Below are 16,284 nucleotides of genomic sequence, written 5' to 3'. Positions count from 1 at the left end.
CCCCTCCCCCATCCCCTCAGGCCTTGCCACATGCTGCATCTGGCAGCTCCGAGCAAGACCTTTCACCATCCCTAATAAACCTTATATTCTAAGAGCAGCCTTCAGAAATCTCTCGTCTCCATTCATCTAAGCCGTCCTGGAGCCCAGCGTCCCCTACAGAGATGGGAAAGTTAATGGATGATCCTTTAGGGGTGGCGAAGAGATTGGACAAATTTTTGGGGAACAGCATTTATTCATATGACAATATCATGGCTATATTAAGGTCTTTGTTTAATGTGGAGGAACGAGATATGATCAGGCAGGCGGCCATAAAAGACTGGGAATTCGGAAACCCCCAGGGAGGGAGTGGGGCGGAGAAGTGGCCCGAACAATGACCCTCGTGGGATGCCCAGGCGGAAGCAGACCAAGCAAAAATGATTGGATTAAGGAATATGGTAATACAAGGTATTCATGGAGAGGTATCAAAGGGGCAAAATATTAGCAAGGCATTAGGAGAATGCCAAGGGAAGGATGAGACCCCCACTGAATGGTTTGAAAGAATCAGGAAGAGCCTCCAAATGTACTCCAGAACAGACCCTGACTCTCCTGTGGGGGGAATTTTGTTAAAAACTCAATTTGTGGCAAAATCATGGGAAAACATTCAAAGGAAATTGGAGAACACAGAAAATTGGTGTCTAGGTTCGAGACAGGAGTCTGTGAAGGAGGGCTAAAGCCTCCTGTGCAATGGAGAAGGTAAACCCCCTCCCTCTGAATTACTAGGAGTTTTAAATCAAAAGGCTCTCAGGCAAAGATATGGGAATGGGAGTAACAATTCTTTACTAGGAGAAAACTAGACAACAATTTAAAAAGGCAAATGCAATCGGTACAAACAAAACCAGCGAAAAAGTCCAGAACCTGAGAATTCGGGGTGCCAGCAGCAGTCCCGCTGGGACAATTGCTCCCCTTGCAGTAGTCGATGAATTGCAGCTGCAGTGGTGATCTTTAGAAGGGTATAGTTTTCCTCTGAAGATCTGGTGGCAGTGGGGCCGGTCTTCCTCTGCGCCGGGGTTGCCTCTGAGCTCCGCCGCTGTCGCCTCAGTGCGCTCCGGCAGCTTCGCTGCGAGTGCCACCGAAGAGAGCTGCTTCTCTGGGAATCCTGCGAAGAGAGAGCGAGCTGCCTCTCTCCCCAAAAGCTACCCCTTTTAAAAAATAATAGAGTGCTTGGCTTCCCCCTCTGGGTGGGACCCCTCACAATGGGATGGTGTTACATTTACCAGCCCGGCAGTGAGTCAGTCAATAGTGTATAAACAAACCATTGCCTCTACGGGGCAAACCATTGTCTCTGAGAGAGATAACAAAAACCTGTCCAACCGGTTTGCCTTCAACAGATGGCAAATGGAATACAAGCTTATCTTACAACCCAGGACATTATCCACCCCTTATTCTATTTCCATCTGCACACCATGAAATCTTACACCCAGTTCTCTCTTAAGACCAAGTTTCCCTGTGGTACACAGCGGGTCTCCCCATCTTTCTGCATTACCCACCAAGTGTAACCAGGTCCTTGAGCAAAGACAATCCCACGAATGGGTTGGTCTTTGCCTGAGGTGGGATTAATCCAAACAGTTTTCCCTAAAATACCTTTCATATGTACTACAGGGACCTTATCTCCATCTACTGCGTGTAAGGGTTCTGACTGAGCAGGGCCAGCTCGATTGACAGACCCCCGGGTGTTGACCATCCAGGTTGCTTTTGCCAGGTTAATTTCCCAGTTTCTAAATGTTCCCCCACCAAGTGCCTTCAGGGTAGTCTTAAGGAGTCCGTTGCACCGTTCAACTTTGCCGGCAGCTGGAGCATGATAGGGAATATGATATATCCATTCGATACCATGTTCTCTGGCCCAGGTGTTGATAAGGCTGTTCTTGAAATGGGTACCGTTGTCAGACTCAATTCTCTCAGGGGTGCCGTGTCTCCACAGGATTTGCTTTTCCAAGCCTAAGATGGTGTTCCGGGCAGTGGCATGAGGTACAGGGAAAGTCTCCAGCCATCCAGTGGTGGCTTCCACCATGGTCAGCACGTAGCGCTTGCCTTGGCGTGTCTGGGGCAGTGTGATGTAGTCAATCTGCCAGGCCTCCCCATACTTGTACTTGGACCACCGCCCACCATACCATAGGGGCTTCACTCTCTTGGCCTGTTTGATGGCAGCACACGTCTCACAGTCATGGATAACCTGAGAAACACTGTCCATGGTTAGATCCACCCCTCGGTCTCGTGCCCACTTGTAGGTGGCATCTCTGCCCTGATGACCTGAGGCATCATGAGCCCATCGAGCCAGGAACAACTCCCCCTTATGGTGCCAATCTAAGTCTATCTTTGACACCTCTATTTTTGCTGCCTGATCTACCTGCTCGTTGTTTCGGTGCTCCTCATTAGCCTGACTTTTGGGGACATGGGCATCTACATGACGGACTTTCACCGTCAGCTTTTCCACCCGAGAGGCAATGTCTTTCCATATATCAGCAGCCCAGATTTGCTTTCCTCTACGTTGCCAGTTGGCCTTCCTCCACCTTCCCAGCCAGCCCCACAGAGCATTGGCTACCATCCACGAATCAGTATAAAGGTAGAGCTTTGGCCACTTCTCCCTTTCAGCAATGTCCAGAGCCAGCTGAACAGCCTTGAGTTCGGCGAGTTGGCTCGATCCACCTTCTCCTTCGGTAGCTTGTGCAACTTGGCGTGTGGGGCTCCATACGGCTGCTTTCCACTTCCGGTTCATCCCTACAATGCGACAGGAACCGTCAGTGAAAAGAGCGTAGCAGGTCTCCTCTGCTGGTAGTTGGTTGTATGGTGAAGCTTCTTCGGCCCTTGCCACTTGTACCTGCTCCCCATCATCAGTGAGACCAAAGTTTTCACCTTCTGGCCAGTTCGTAATTATCTCCAAAATCCCAGGGCGATTCAGGTTTCCAATACGGGCACGTTGAGTGATGAGGGCAATCCATTTGCTCCATGTGGCATCAGTGGCATGGTGGGTAGTAGGAACCTTTCCTTTAAACATCCACTCCAGCACTGGTAGTCGGGGTGCCAGGAGGAGTTGTGTTTCTGTGCCAATTACCTCTGAGGCGGCTTGAACTCCTTCAAAGGCAGCCAAGATTTCCTTCTCTGTGGGAGTGTAGTTGGCTTCAGACCCTCTGTAACTTCGGCTCCAGAATCCCAGTGGTCGGCCTCGAGTCTCCCCAGGCACTTTCTGCCAAAGGCTCCAGGACAACCCATGGTTCCCGGCTGCAGAGTAGAGCACATTCTTGACCTCTGGTCCCGTCCTGACTGGGCCAAGGGCTACAGCATGAGCGATCTCCTGCTTGATCTGGGTGAAGGCTTGTTGCTGCTCAGGGCCCCAGTGGAAATCATTCTTCTTTCGGGTAACCAGATAAAGAAGGCTCACAATCTGGCTATACTCAGGAATGTGCATTCTCCAGAAACCTATGGCACCCAGGAAAGCTTGTGTTTCCTTTTTGCTGGTTGGTAGGGACATAGCTGTGATCTTGTTGATGACCTCAGTGGGAATCTGGCACCGTCCATCTTGCCATTTCACTCCCAGGAACTGGATCTCTCAGGCAGGTCCCTTGACTTTGCTCTTCTTGACGGCAAAGCCAGCTTCTAGTAGTATCTGGATGATCCTCTCACCTTTCTCAAACACTTCTGCCGCTGTGCTCCCCCACACAATGATGTCATCAATGTATTGCAGGTGTTCTGGAGCCTCACCCTTTTCTAGTGCAGCCTGGATCAGTCCATGGCAGATGGTGGGGCTGTGTTTCCACCCCTGGGGCAGTCGGTTCCAGGTGTACTGCACGCCCCTCCAAGTGAAAGCAAACTGAGGCCTGCATTCTGCTGCCAGAGGAATGGAGAAAAATGCATTAGCAATATCAATGGTGGCATACCACTTTGCTGCCTTGGACTCCAGCTCGTACTGGAGTTCCAGCATATCCGGTACAGCAGCGCTCAGCGGTGGAGTCACTTCATTTAAGCCACGATAGTCCACAGTCAATCTCCATTCTTTGTCAGATTTGCGCACAGGCCAGATGGGGCTGTTGAAGGGTGAGTGGGTTTTGCTGACCACCCCTTGGCTCTCCAGCTCCCGAATCATTTTGTGGATGGGGATCACGGCATCTCGATCCGTCCGATACTGCCGGCGGTGCACTGTCGAGGTCGCAATTGGCACGCGTTGTTCTTCCACCCTTAGGAGTCCTACTGCAGAGGGGTTTTCTGACAGTCCAGGCAAGGTGTTCAATTGCTTAATGTCTTCTGCCTCTACAGCGGCTATTCCAAAAGCCCACCTGAGTCCCTTTGGGTCTTTGTAATATCCGTTCCGGAGGAAGTCTATGCCTAGGATACACGGAGCATCTGGGCCAGTCACTATAGGATGTTTCTTCCACTCCTTCCCAGTCAGGCTCACCTCGGCTTCCACCAGAGTCAATTGTTGTGATCCCCCTGTCACACCAGCAATGGAAACAGGCTCTGCCCCCACATGTCCCGATGGTATCAGAGTACACTGTGCACCAGTATCAACTAAAGCATCATATTTTTGTGGCTCTGATGTGCCAGGCCATCGGATCCACACTGTCCAGAAGATCCGGTTTTCCCGTGCCTCTCCCTGGCTAGAGACAGGGCCCCTCTAACACTGGTTATCATTCCTTTCCTGGGCATACATACTAGAGGTCCCTTCAAGGGGGTCTGACAGATCGTACCCACAAGCTTGGTCACGGGAGGTTGAGGCTACCTTCACTTTGGTGGAACTCCCCCGGTTAGAGTTTCCCTCCTTAAGTTGACGGACCCGTGCTGCCAGGACAGAAGTGGGTTTCCCATCCCACCTCCCCATGTATTCCCCATGGTCACGCAGGAAGAACCACAGATTAGCCCTTGGGGTGTACCCTCTCTCTCTAGCTGGGGATTGTTGGGCGCTGATTCTGGGGCCTGTGACTCTCACGGGTGCTGTATTAACCTTCCTTATCTCCTCCCTCATCTCCTCTTTAAACTCCTTAATCACGGCTGAGATATGAGCCTGCATTGGGCCATTAATCATACTCTCATAATTCCTAAGTTTGTTGGCAACAGAACCTATTGTCTCCCGGTGGGCGTCAGCATTGATTGTTGCAATGAAGGTGGTGTATTGAGATGGCCCAAGATTTGCCAGACTCCACAGCATTTGTCCCGTACACCTGACCTTGTCAGGGTCATTATTGTGTCGTCCATCCCTCCCAAAGAGTACCTCCAATACTGCCACTTACCTCAGCTGTTGGATCCCTTCCTCGAGGGTCTTCCAGCGCATTCTATGATGGTGCTTTTGCATTCTCTCTCTGTGGACAAACCTCTCCCTGACACTCATTAAGAGCCGCTCCCAGAGAGAAAGGGATCCTGGTTCCCTTACAAAAGTCTGATTTATACCCGAGTCCTGGGTCAAGGGTCCCAAGTTCCTTGCCTCACCACCGTCCAGCTGCACGCCTGTACCCATAAGATCCCAAACCCGGAGTAGCCAGGTAGCATAAGCCTCACGCCCTCGTCGCACAATGTCTTTATGCAGATTACGAAGACTTTCGTACGTCAGGGGCTCGGTGATGATAGCAATCTCTGGCTCCCCTGTGGGTTGTGAGGTTCCTCCATTCCTGTCCCTATCTGCAGGGTGCTCTGCTTTCACCTTAGACTTCCTTGTTTCTACCGGGGCCACTGCTGCTGACCGTGACTGCCTTTGTGGTTCAGCTGGAACCTGGACAGTTGTAACATTTGTGGGTTCCACAGTTGTACTATTAGACTGTCCCTCCTCAAGGCAAAGGGCCGGTTTCTCACCAGCTGGGGAAATGCACTCCTTCAGCATCTCTCGTATCTCCTTAACCAGAACCCTCACCCAATCTGGCCGGTTCATTTCTGAGGTCGGCTGTGGGGCAGGGTCAGGCTCTGGAGCAGCAGCATCTCGAGTCTGTGGTGTAGGTGTGAGGGTAGTTATCCAGGTTAATCTTCCCTTATCTCTGAATGCTAAATATAACAGGACTATCAGCAACACCACCCATTGTATGGTATCATTAGCACTTAGAAAGGATCTTAACCCTTTGAGAACTGGTGGAGCAGACCCAAAAAGATGGTTAAAAGTTTGCGAGAAAGTTTGCCCAGGTGCTATTTCCTCGCAGTAGGTACCGTTATTAAAGTAACCCCAAAAACATACAGTTAACGTGTGATAGCTATGAATCCATGTACCTGCCTTCCAGAGGAAATTAAAGATCCATGAAATCCTCACCCAATTAACCCAGAAGCCAAACTTGATAACAGACACCGTAGACTTAGTTATAGGACCCATTTTTAGATAAGGGTCTGCAAATGGGAAAAGTATAGCTACGATCACGTGCCACCCAAACGAAGGTAAACTAGACCACATGGTGATGCTGAAGATGTTTTTACACGCAACAAAAAACCAAATTACTTAAGAACTGTTAATCCTTTTTCCCTCTCAATGCCCTCGAGCCCCACATTGGGCGCCAAAATCTGTCTAGGTTCAAGACAGGAGTCTGTGAAGGAGGGCTAAAGCCTCCTGTGCAATGGAGAAGGTAAACCCCCTCCCTCTGAATTACTAGGAGTTTTAAATCAAAAGGCTCTCAGGCAAAGATATGGGAATGGGAGTAACAATTCTTTACTAGGAGAAAACTAGACAACAATTTAAAAAGGCAAATGCAATCGGTACAAACAAAACCAGCGAAAAAGTCCAGAACCTGAGAATTCGGTGTGCCAGCAGCAGTCCCGCTGGGACAATTGCTCCCCTTGCAGTAGTCGATGAATTGCAGCTGCAGTGGTGATCTTTAGAAGGGTATAGTTTTCCTCTGAAGATCTGGTGGCAGTGGGGCCGGTCTTCCTCTGCGCCGGGGTTGCCTCTGAGCTCCGCCGCCGTCGCCTCAGCGCGCTCCGGCAGCTTCGCTGCGAGTGCCGCCGAAGAGAGCTGCTTCTCTGGGAATCTCGCGAAGAGAGAGTGAGCTGCCTCTCTCCCCAAAAGCTACCCCTTTTAAAAAATAATAGAGTGCTTGGCTTCCCCCTCTGGGTGGGACCCCTCACAATGGGATGGTGTTACATTTACCAGCCCGGCAGTGAGTCAGTCAATAGTGTATAAACAAACCATTGCCTCTACGGGGCAAACCATTGTCTCTGAGAGAGATAACAAAAACCTGTCCAACCGGTTTGCCTTCAACAGATGGCAAATGGAATACAAGCTTATCTTACAACCCAGGACAATTGGCAAGAGAAAAGTTTGCAGGAGTTGTTAAGGGAGGCTCAAAGGGTGTACATGAGGAGGGATGAGGAGAAACAAAAGACACAGGCAAGGGTGTTGGTGGCAGCAGTTAGGGAAGCCCACAAACAGGAACAAGCTCAAAAGACGGGAAAACAAACTCAAGCTCGGAAGCCCCAAGGAAAGCTAGGACCCTCACAGAAGAAGGACAAACAGGTAAGTACCCCCAAGTGCTTTTACTGCAAACAAAAGGGGCACCTCAAGAGGGATTGTAAAGGAGGATGAAAGATTAAATGATTTTCTAGGAGGAATAGAGGTGTTAGGGGCCCTATAATTTGGGGTCCAGAACATCTGGAGAGCCCTTGATAAAATTAAAAGTCGAACCCCAAAAACAGGAGTTGGTCTTTCTAGTTGATTCAGGAGCTGAGAGGACTACGGTTCAGCGGCTGCTTCCTGGGTGTTCAAAGAGTAAGGATTCAATGGCAATTGGAGCAAAGGGGGAACCCTTCCAAGTTCCCATTTTAAAGGATGTGGAAATTGAATCTGATAATAAAATTTGCTTGGGAAATATTTTATTGGTAGAGGAAGCAGATTATAACTTACTGGGAAGAGATTTGATGGTGGTACTAGGAATAAGTGTAATTGCAAGGGATTCACGGCTAATGGTAAGTCTGTATAAATTAACCACTGAGGATGAGGAAAGGATCAATCTCAGGGTCTGGCACACTCCAGGGGAGGCCGGGAAATTGGACATGAAACCAATACATATAAAAATTGAGAGACCAGAAGATCCCATAAGGATCAAACAGTACCCCATTCCTTTACAAGGGAGAAGGGGACTGAAACCAATAATTGAGGATTTATTAAAGAAGGGTACACTAAAACCCTGCATGTCCAGACATAACACACTTATATTGGCAGTACAAAAACCTGATGGCAGTTACAAATTGGAACAGGATTTAAGGGCTGTAAATCAGCGAACCAAAACCCTGTTCCCCATGGTCTCTAATCCTTATACTCTATTGAATAACATATCTCCCAAAGACACTTGGTATAGTGTAATTGACCTAAAGGATGCCTTTTGGACTTGTCCTCTAGCTGAGGAAAGTCGGGACTATTTTGCCTTCAAGTGGGAAGACCCGAAGGCACAAAGAAAACAACAATTAAGGTGGACCTCACTCCCTCAAGGGTTTGTGGAGTCACTGAATATTTTTGGCCAAGCCCTTGAGAAATTATTAAGTGAGTTTGTGCCAGTTCCGGCGACAAAATTGTTGCAATATGTAGATGATCTATTTGTGGCTGGTCCTAATGAGGAGGATGTAAGGGCAGGAACTATAGCCCCATTAAACTTCTTTGGAAAAAGTGGTTTAAAGGTTTCAAAATCCAAATTACAGTTCACAGAGCCTGAAGTGAAGTACTTTGGGCATTGGTTGGCAAAGGGGAAGAAGAAATTTGACCCGGACTGGGTGTTGGGGATAATCACATTGCCTCCCCCACGGACAAAGAGAGAGATCAGACAATTACTAGGACTTTTGGGCTATTGCAGACAATGGATTGAAGGTTACAGTGAAAAGGTAAGATTTCTTTATGAAAAACTTACCACAGATAGGCTCAAATGGACTAACCAAGAGGAGGAAGGCTTTAAGGAGCTAAAAGAAACCCTTATGACAGCTCTGGTGCTGAGTATCCCCAATGTAAAAAGGCCCTTCCATTTATTAATGGATGTAAGTAATCACACTGCCCATGGAGTTCTGACTCAGGACTGGACACAGACCAAAAAGCCTGTTGGATATTATCAAAACTCCTCAATCCTGTCAGCAGGGGGTGGCCCACTTGCTTACAAGCAATTGTGGCGGTAGCATTATTGGTAGAAGAAGTCAAAAAGGTAAGCTTTGGGGCTTCTTTAGCAGTCTACACCCCCAACAATGTAAGGAACATCTTACAATAAAAGGCAGACAAATGGCTGACAGACGCTAGGCTCCTAAAGTATGAGGCTATCCTGATTCACTCCCATGACCTAGAATTGAGAACCACCTCAGCCCAAAACCCAACGCAGTTTTTGTTTGGGGAAGCCACCGGGGCCCCTTCTCACAATTGTGCTGATGCGGTGGAATTACAAACCAAGATAAGACTTGATTTGGAAGAAGAACTCGAGGAAGGGGATAAGGGGGCTCCGAGGGGCCATGCGGCCTCTTGGAACCTCTCCCCCTCTTGGAACTCCTTCCCCCTCTTGGACCTCTCCCCCTCTCTTAGAACCTTTCCCTCCCCTCCTAAACCCTCCGTTTGTCTCTCCCCTCCCCCGTCCTCTTAAGCCCGGCCACGTGCTACGCCTGAGAGCACGAGGCTCGGTCCTTCCTGGTCCCCCAATAAACCTCTTTCCCCAAGAGCAAGCTTCAGAGATCTCTGCCTCCCTCCACCCACACCGTGCTGGAGCGTGATCCCTCCCACAGTAAAGGACTAATACATGAGGAAACAATTAAAAATATTCTAAAGGCAATCAGGGGACTGGAGGCTATTGCTGTCATCCATGTAAAAGGACACCAAACTGAGTTGCAGTTTAGGATCTGGGGGAAAAACTTAGCAGACAAGGAGGCAAAAAATGCCACATTACTGAAGGTAAGGACACCGGAGGTTGAGGAAGAGAAGACCCAGGAGCTTTCCCCCCATTCCCTCTCCAAAGGAGGTGGAAAGTTACCAGAAGATCAAGGGTCGTCGGGAGGAAGGTAAGTGAAAGTTACCAGATGGGAGAGAATTATTATGAAAGGAATACACAAGGAAAATTTTGGGAAGGTTACACCAACAAACACACTGGGGGGCCCAGGCACTCGCCAAACAATTCCTGAGATTTTTAGGTTGCAAAGGCATCTATGAATTAGCAAGACAGGAAGGGCAGGGATATAGAATATGCCAAAAGGTAAATTGTACAAACTCTCAACAAATAGCTCTGGGAAGCCGCCCAGCAGCCTATTGGCCTTTTGAGAGAATCCAGGTGGATTTCACCAATTTACCAATGGTGGGGAGGTACAAGTTTTTACTGGTCATGGTAGATAAATTAACCCAATGGGTGGAAGCTTACCCAAGCTCCCGGGCTACAGCCCAAACACTATCGAGATTTCTATTGGAAGATATCATATCTCAATATGGGTTAGTAAGCTACATAGACTTGGACCAAGGAACGCATTTCACATCAAAGGTTATCAAACAACTAGCTAGTGCTCTGGGAATCTGATGGGAATACCACACTCCATGGCATCCCCAGAGCTCTGGCCAGGTCAAAAAAATGAATCAAACACTAAAAACTCAATTAGCAAGATTAATGCTGTAAACCAAGATGTCATGGGTAAGATGCCTCCCCTTGACCTTATTAAACATTCGGACTATGCCCCATTCTGAAACTGGTCTCAGAAGCTAGGGCCATCTTATAATATGAGGGGAGCTGGACTGGACAAATGCAGATCAAGCCAATATGGTTAAAGCTGCGTTCTCCGTTTATTGTCTAAAAGATGACAGTTTATATACACTTCATCATAGTTTACAAGTTATGAGCACACTATCATTGGTCAGCAAACATTGTTTGTCCCTGTCTCAAGGTGGCAATAGTTTCACAGTTTCATGCTGCAGTTCTACACTAATTCACACCCAGAAAGCCTATTAACACTGTGGTTACCTTAAATTAATTTCTAACTGTGCAACAACTAGTTTCTTACTACACAAAAGGCTTCACAGGCCCCACCAAGGCCGCTTATCTGAGGCCCAGTCAGAGGGTAGCTCAAATCCTTACTCCAAATACAAATCATGTCCTCTCTCTCTCAGAAATACTACAACAATTCCCTCTTTTTCTTTTTGAGCTACTCAGATTGACTTAAATGCACGGTTAGTAATTTTCTGCATGCAATGTAATAAATAAGGTATAAGAACTAGAATGATTATAATAATAAGAAAAAATACAATACCAATATGAACTAAATCTTTGACCCAACCAGAAAAACCTAAAGAATTGAGCCAATTTGCCAACGGAGTGTCTACCACGACAAGTTTCTTCATGTTGTCTTTCAGTAGCCTTAACTGCTTGTAAATTGATTGAGAATGGTCAGATAAATTCATGCAAAACATGCCTTCAAATTCTTCACACCCATGTCCTTGTGCTAAAAGGAGGAAGTCAATGGCAGCTCTGTTTTGAAGAACTGCATGACGGGTGCTATCTACATTGGTAGCAAGCTCACTTAACATTTTAGATGTCAGATTAATTTGCTTTCCTGTCTAGCAGGCCAGGGTTTTCAATTGTGTGAGAGCCTGCGCTGAAGCAACTCCTGGGGAGAAAATTGAGGCTAGCATTACAGATGTGCACCCCCACAATGATACTTGATCTATACAATTGGGGTCTAACTGGAGAACACTCCATTTGGCTTGTTGGAAATTCTGAGGCAATCCAAGAACCTGACGAATGGTGGGAGCACACAGTGTCAATTTACCAATGTAACATGGGCCTCCCATAGCTTTTTGGGGCACTGCAGACCAGGCTCGATCCCCACAAATGAGGAAAATTCCTGGTGACAGTTTTCTTGGGGCAGTTTTTGGTGGTATCATAGATTGTGTTGTTATAATACAATGGAGATCTGGGAGACAAACAAATGTTGTCATCTGTTGGCTGTTTTCCTTCTTTTGTTGGTTTTGTAGCATAAGGTCCAAATATCAAACAGTAATTTCCTGGGACAGAACCTAAAAGATCAAATTCTTGGGGTTTGACATTAATAAACAAAAGATTTTGCATAACTGCAACAGCTTGTGCTCCCAGAACACTTTTTGGATTTATTCTGGCCAGAGTCCAAGCTTTGAACTCTGCTATTGAAACCAGTGGAACTCCAATCAAACAAATACAAAAAGGATTGGACAGGGTGGTGTTCTGGTTTGAAAGCAAAACCAGTGAGAAACTCCAAGTCAGAAATACAATTTATTGGGAAAAGGGAAAAAGACAAAAATACATGCAATGATACAAAAGGAAGACCACTGACAAAGTCAGAATACAACCTGACACCCCTCTGGCCAGCATGCTAGTAGCAGTCCAAATTGGAGTGGCTGCAGTCCTCTTGGAATGGCAGATGTGGTTGCTGTGTCTTCTCGGAAACCTGTGGAAAGGCTGCCTCTCTGTCTAGAAATCCCCGGATTTATCCAGGTGGGAATGCCTAGCTCCTCCCCCTGGGTGGAGCATCTCACAATGGGCTGATGTTATTCTGAGTCACGAGGTGTGTCCTTAATCACCTGTTAAACAGAATTGGTTCTTGGAGAGTGTTATTTCTGAGTCATGTGGCAAGACATTGATGGGCCTATTAACAGGAGATAAGGAAAACTGCCCAGAAACAACTGCTACTCAGATGGTAATAGGAAACATCTTCATGCTTCACTCTTGGACATTATCCACCCCTTTTCCTATTTCCATCTGCATCATTATGAAACCTTACACATAGTTCTCACTTAAGACTAAGTTTCCCTGTGGTACACAACGGGTTTCCCCAGCCTTCTGCACTACCCAACAAGTATAACCGGGTCCTTGAGCAAAAACAATCCCACGGATGGGTTTGTCTTTGCCTGGGGTGGGATGAATCCAAACAGTCTTTCCTAAAATACCTTTCATATGTACCACAGGGACTTTATCTCCATCTACTGTGTACAAGCGTTCAGATTGGGCAGGACCATCTCTATTGATGGACCCCCTGGTGTTGACCATCCAGGTAGCTTTTGCATAGTTCAATTCCCAATTCCTGAAGATTCTCCCACCGAGTGCCTTTAGGGTGGTCTTAAGCAGTCCATTGCATCGTTCAACTTTCCCGGCAGCTGGTGCATGATAGGGGATATGATATATCCACTCAATCCCATGTTCTTTGGCCCAGGTGTTGATAAGGCTGTTCTTGAAATGGGTTCCATTGTCTGACTCAATTCTCTCAGGGGTGCCGTTTCTCCACATGATCTGCTTTTCTAGGCCTAAGATGGTGTTCCGGGCACTGGCATGAGGCACAGGGTAGGTTTCCAACCATCCTGTGGTTGCATCCACCATGGTCAGTACATAGCGCTTGCCTTGGCGGGTTTGGGGAAGTGTGATATAGTCAATTTGCCAGGCTTCCCCATATCTGCATTTCAACCATCGCCCACCGTACCAGAGAGGCTTCATACGCTTGGCCTGTTTGATTGCAGCGCAGGTCTCGCAGTCGTGCATGACCTGTAAGATGTTGTCCATAGTAAGGTCCACCCCTCGGTCACGGGCCCATCGGTATGTTGCATCTCTCCCCTGATGACTAGAAGCATCATGGGCCCAAACAAACTAGGAGTAATTCTCCCTTATGCTGCCAATCTAAGTCTACTTGTGATATTTTCACCTTGGCAGCTCAGTCTACCTGTTCGTTGTTGTGATGCTCCTCAGTAGCCCGACTCTTGGGTATGTGTGCATCCACGTGTCGAATCTTCACGGTCAGCTTCTCTATTTGGGTGGCAACGTCCTGCCAGATCTCGGCGGCCCAGATGAGTTTCCCTCTGCGCTGCCAGTTGGCCTTTTTCCAGCGACTCAGCCATCCCCACAGAGTATTAGCTACCATCCATGAGTCGGTGTAGAGATAGAGCCTTGGCCACTTCTTTCATTCAGCAATATCCAAAGCCAGCTGGATGGCTTTAAGCTCTGCAAGCTGACTCGATCCACCTTGTCCTTCAGTAGCTTGTACCACTTGTCATGTGGGGCTCCACACTGCAGCTTTCCATTTCCAGCTAGTGCCTATGATTCGGCAGGAACCATCCGTAAAAAGGGCATATTGTCTTTCAGTTTCCGGTAGCTCATTATATGGTGGGGCCTCCTCGGCACGTGCCACTTGCTCCTCTTCTTCAGAAGACAATCTAAAAGTCTCCCCCTCAGGCCAGTTTGTTATAATTTCCAGAATCCCAGGACGATTCGGATTTCCAATATGGGCGCGCTGAGTGATGAGGGCAATCCATTTACTCCATTTATGTCTGGGTGAATTTCAAAGTGGCAAATGCCTTGATCAGTGTCAAGGCGTACGTCTTGAGCACTAATCAGATTACTCTCACAGATGAATCCCTGCTGTTCTTGAGCAATGAAAGGCTCTAGGTTAATGGTTTGCCATTTCCCTTGGTTTTTCCAGGCCCATGCCCTGTGTTCTGAGGGGTATAGTACTGACTTTTCATGACTCAACCCTAGAGAAACAATGGGGTGAATAGTATGAACCGTGGCATTACGAATAGTGAGCACAAAGGCAGTAGCAGTGTTAGTGGTGGGATCATATGTAAGATTTACCATGGTCCACCAAGACTGGAGGTCTCTCTCAAAGTCGGTAGCACTGTCCCAGACAACTTTTTGTATTTCAGCTGGAAACACCCCTTCACTCCCTTCCCTTATGATTAAAGCAGCTGTTGACTGTATCCATAATTGCGCTTGTATACAGCTAAGGGCTAAAGATATGTTCTCTTGTGCTCCTTCTAATGCATCTACCAGTAAGCTATGGTCTTGATCTTCAAAGTCTCTCCATTTTGGCAGCACTTTTGAGACTTGCCACTGACTATTTCCTAGTGCTAATAGAGATGACTGTAAAGGCTGTTTTAATTTTGTTACATCGCTAGTCGCTATAGCTAATTTATTCATTAATATTTCGGAGTCAATCCCATTCAAAACTCCCAACCCGGTCCCTAATATCCCAGTTAAATCCCTTTGCATTCTATCTCGGAGGTGTACTTGTTTTCGTAGCCACTTTGTCCATCCTTCGAAGGATGACCTTAGGAAAGGGGAGCAGGCTGGCTGAACTGTCGAGATATTAGCTTGCATTAACAGTTCAACACGTTTAAGGGACCATTCTGGGTTAAATAACAGTTTCTGTTGACCCGTATTCCTTATAACATATGGCCCAATTTCATAAACTCTGGATTCAAGATTGAATGGTATATTTTGGGTTTGCGCTTGAGTGCTGGAGCAGGTTGTAGTAGGTTTGGCTATAGCACTTATTGTAAATTTGAAAGACAGCCCAATAGTGTCACGGGCCCAGAGGCAAACCACATCAACAGCTTGTCTTAATTTGAATTTGTACCAACAGTCTAATTCACTTGGATGATTGCAGATCTTCTGGCGCTTATTCACACTGATTTGGGTTACTTTATTGTGGGTAGTCCCATTAATCATCCGACACCCTATTTCAATTACCTCTCCTATGGTCCCTTGAAGTGACCACAACTTCTGTTTTTGCCACTTTTGTTGTGTATATATTTGGTTACTGTGCATGACCAGAGTTGTTAGATTTAAACCTTTTAAATCGGAAGACTTCCCCATGGATCCCGTGTATTGATTAAAGGCTTGGGACCAAAGCCATTTAGCGTTGTTCTGACTAGGTTTACCTTCTAATTGTTGGAATACAGCTATGATTGTAAACAACATTTCAGCAAGAGTCCCCACCCTCCATGATACATTCATTTTGTCCGAGTAAATTTTAGTTTCAGTTCACCATCACCCGGTGTTATCTTCCAAGTGTCTTCCGGAGCTTTCTTAACCCGGCTGTGGTGAATCCACGTGTTTTGTTCTTTAATCTTGATTGCAGTGAAGGTAGTAAGGAGTACCTGGTATGGTCCCTCCCACTGTGGTTCCAGGGCTTTCTCTGTAAGAGACTTAACATATACATAGTCTCCAGGTTGTACGTCATGTACCGGTGCGTCCAGCCCTGCACCCCGAGTTCCGGCCACATATTTCTCGATTGCTCTAAGTTGTTTATTTAGAGCGATCATATAGGAGGTTAGTGGTATGTCCTGGGCAGACGTTCCCTTCTGTACCCCATATGGTCTCCCATAAAGCAATTCAAAGGGACTCAGTTTTTCTTTGGTCCTGGGTTTGGTTCGAATCTGCAGTAGTGTTAATGGGAGGGATTGAGGCCACGGCAAATTAGCCTCCTGTCCCAATAGAACAATTTGTTGTTTGATCAAATTATTCATTTTCTCTACTTGACCACTTGATTGTGGGTTATATGGGGTGTGAAGTTCTCAGTCTATGCCCAAGTATTGGCTCA

General features: G+C 47.1%; 1 pseudogene; it reads right to left on the bottom strand.

The window, feature by feature from the left end:
* Positions 1–11,014: 11,014 nt before the first annotated feature.
* LOC146762968 (syncytin-A-like) lies at positions 11,015–13,824 on the bottom strand (annotated as a pseudogene).
* Positions 13,825–16,284: the final 2,460 nt, after the last annotated feature.

This window comes from Lonchura striata, chromosome W (assembly GCF_050655825.1).
Source record: "Lonchura striata isolate lonStrDom1 chromosome W, ASM5065582v1, whole genome shotgun sequence".
Lineage (NCBI taxonomy): Eukaryota > Metazoa > Chordata > Aves > Passeriformes > Estrildidae > Lonchura > Lonchura striata.
The sequence above is the reverse complement of the archived record's forward strand: the minus strand, read 5'-3'. Positions and strand labels throughout refer to the sequence as shown.